The following is a 3,305-nucleotide window of genomic DNA, read 5'->3' as shown; positions in this document are numbered from 1 at the left end:
CCCCCAAGGCAAAATGGCTACCAGAATAATTAATGTCAACAAATTAGAGCTCCTCTCAGTGTACGAACAGTTTGTTGCTAACTTGGAGGGAAAATTGAGCCAACACAAAGTTGGCAACAGTGAGTAGAAAAGCAGTGGGCAACTTTCAGAGATTTGGTATACAGCACTACATTTGCTCGTCTGGGTCAGAACACTCATGAGCACCAAGACTGCTTTGAAAATGATGGGGAAATTCAGAAGCCACTAAAGATAAAACAAGAACACAGGATATACCAGCAGGATAGTTCATCCATCTCTAAGAAGGAAGCATTTAATTTCATCAAAAGCAAAGTGCAATCAATGCTTAGAGAGATGCAGAGTTCCTGACTCAGTTAGAAGACAGATGAAATTCAGTTTTATGCTGATAGTAACAAACCAAAGCACTTTTATGATTCTCTGAAAACTATTTATGGACCAAAAACTTGTGATGCATCACAACTACAGTGCGATGGAGCTACATTGATTAGTGATAAGGACATGATCCTAGAGAGTTGCAGTGAACACTTCCATAGTGTTCTCAACAGACCATCATCAATCAATGCTCAGGTTGAAGCCAGTCCCTCCTTAGCTGAACTTCCAATTGAAGAGAGATTTTGAGGGCCATTAGACTCCTTTCATGTGGCAAAGCACAAAGAATCAGAACAAGAGGGAAGAACCATGAGAAGGAAAAAGAGAAAATTGTATGATTTTATCTGCCTTCAGACTCCATAGTTCTTTCTCTGGATGTGGATAGTATATTCTGTCTTTACTCTTTTGGAATTGTCTTGGGTCTTTATGTTGCTGAGAAGAGCGCAGTCTGCAAGAGTTAGTTTTCACATGAAGTTGCTGTTACTGTGTATAATATCTTGCTCCCTTCATTAAATATCCATTCGTGTAAGTCTTTTCAGGATTTTCTGAAATCTGGATGCTCATCATTTCTTATAGAAATGAGCGTTCCATTACATTCACATACCAGAACTTGTTAAGTCATTTTCCAATTGATGGGTATCCCTCATTTTCCAATTTTTCGCCACCACAAAAAAAATGCTAGAAATATTTTTTGCTTTTACTTTGATTTCAGGATAGCCAGCTCTGTGTTTTTTTTTTTTTACTTGAGTTAAAGCATAACTCCAGTCTTTTTTATTTGCTCTTTGTTTATCTATTTGCTTTAAGTGTGTTACTTGTACAGAACGTATTGTAAGATTGCGATTTTTATTCCACTCTGACATCCACTTTCACTTTATGGGAGAGTTGATCCCATTCTCACGCACAGTTAAGATTACTGTGTCTTTCTCTCCATCTTCTTCCACCCCCCCATTTGCACTTTTCTCTCTCCTTTCATCCTTTCCCTCCTCACCACTGTTTTACTTCTGACCACTTCCTCCCTCAATCTCTCCTCCTTCCTATCAACTCTCCTCCTTTTTTCCCTTTCCCTTGCTACTTCTCCTTTCTTTCTGTCCACTCCTCCATGTTCTTTTTTTTCCTCCTCCTACTTCCCTACAGAGTAAGATAGATTTCTGTAATCAACTCAGTGTGTATGCTATTTCCTATTTGAGCCAAATGTAAAGAGAGGAAGATTCAAACATGCTCGCCCACATTCCTTTTTTCTTCTACTAAAATAGATCCTGTTGCATCTTCCTGTGATGTAATTTACCATATTCTGCCTCCTCATTTCCTCTTCTCCCAATGCAATCCTGTTTTCACCCCTGAATTAATTATTCTTTTCATCACAACAAATTTAACTTATACCCACACCCTTTATCTATGTATACCCCTTCTAAATTCTGTAATAAAGATACAATTCTCAAGAGTTACAAGCACCATCTTCTACGTTATGGATATAAACAGTTTAACTTTATTGAATAACATTTTTTTTCTTTCTTGTTTAACTTTTGGATACTTCTCTTGAGTCTTGTATTTGAAGATCAAGTTTTCTGTTCAGCTCTGTTTTTTTCACTGGGAAAGATTTAAAGTTCCCTTTGTCATTGAATGCCAATCTTTTCTTGTGAAAGATTATAGTTAATTTTGCTGCCTAGTTGATTCTTGGTTGAAATGCAAGCTCTTTTGCCTTCTGAAATATCATATTCCAGGCCCTTTGATCCTTTATTATATAAGCTGCTAAGTCCTGCACAATCCTGACTGTGGTTCTATGATATTTAAAATTTAAAATTTAAATTAAAAATTGTTTCTTTCTGACTGCTTTTAGTATTTCCTCCTTGACTTGATAATTCTGGAATTTAGATAGAACATCCCTTGGAGTTTTCATTTGGGCATCTCTTTCAGAACATGAAAAGTGAATTCTTTCAATGACTATTTTGTTCTCTTGTCCTAAGATCTCAGGAAAGCTTTTCTTGATAATTTTTTGGACTATTCTGTGAGTTTTTTTTTTCTTGATCAGGTAGTCCAATAATTCTTAAGTTATCTCTTCTGAATCTGTTGTTTTTTTTTTTTTTCAGTGATGTATTTTACATTTTCCTCTATTTTTTCTTTCTTTTGATTTCATTTGATTCTTGATGTTAGAAATATGGAACATTTCATAGATTTCCATATCATTCCTATGCAGGGGCCATGCTAATTTTTTCTGTGCTGTTTTCTTTATGGTTCAAAATTTTATATATGTACCGCTGAAGGAAATCCTCAACTATTTTTAGGCATTTAATAATTATGCAGTACTCTGCCAGACCTAGTAGTGCTATTGCTGGATCAAAGAGAACACACAGTATGTTTTTCCTTTGGGTTGGCATAGTTCCAAATTCTCTCCAGAATATTTGGATTCATTCACAACTCTTCCAAAAGTGTTTTAGTATCTCAATTTTCCTTCATCCTCTCCAACATTTATCACTTCCTTTTTCTTTTTGTTACATTAACCAGTTTGTTCGGTATGAGGTAGTATTTCAGAGTTGCTTTACTTTTTATTGGCATTTCTATAATCAAAAGTGACTCAGATCACTTCCTTTTATGTCTGTAGATACCTTTGATTTCTTCATCTGAATACTACCTGTTCATGTCATTTGACCTTTTATCAATTGGGGAATGGTTTGTACTCTCATACGTTGATTCAGTTCTCCTTATATCTGAGACATGAGGCCTTCATCAGAGCACTTGCTGTAAAGATTATTTCTAAACCTTCTGTCTTCTAATCTTGGTTGCATTGGTTTTGTCTGTAGAAAAGATTTTTTTTTCAATTTAATATGATCAAAATTATCTAGTCTATGTTTCATAATGCCCTCTCTATTGTTTGGTTATGAGTTCTCCTCCTCTCCATAGATTTAATAGGTAGACTATTC

General features: G+C 35.4%; 1 pseudogene; it reads right to left on the bottom strand.

The window, feature by feature from the left end:
* Positions 1-2,536: 2,536 nt before the first annotated feature.
* Positions 2,537-2,652, bottom strand: LOC140512918 (U6 spliceosomal RNA; annotated as a pseudogene).
* Positions 2,653-3,305: the final 653 nt, after the last annotated feature.

The sequence above is a fragment of the Notamacropus eugenii genome, chromosome 6 (assembly GCF_028372415.1).
Source record: "Notamacropus eugenii isolate mMacEug1 chromosome 6, mMacEug1.pri_v2, whole genome shotgun sequence".
Taxonomy (NCBI): Eukaryota; Metazoa; Chordata; class Mammalia; order Diprotodontia; family Macropodidae; genus Notamacropus; species Notamacropus eugenii.
Note: the sequence above shows the minus strand (reverse complement) of the source record. Positions and strands in the feature narration are given on the sequence as shown.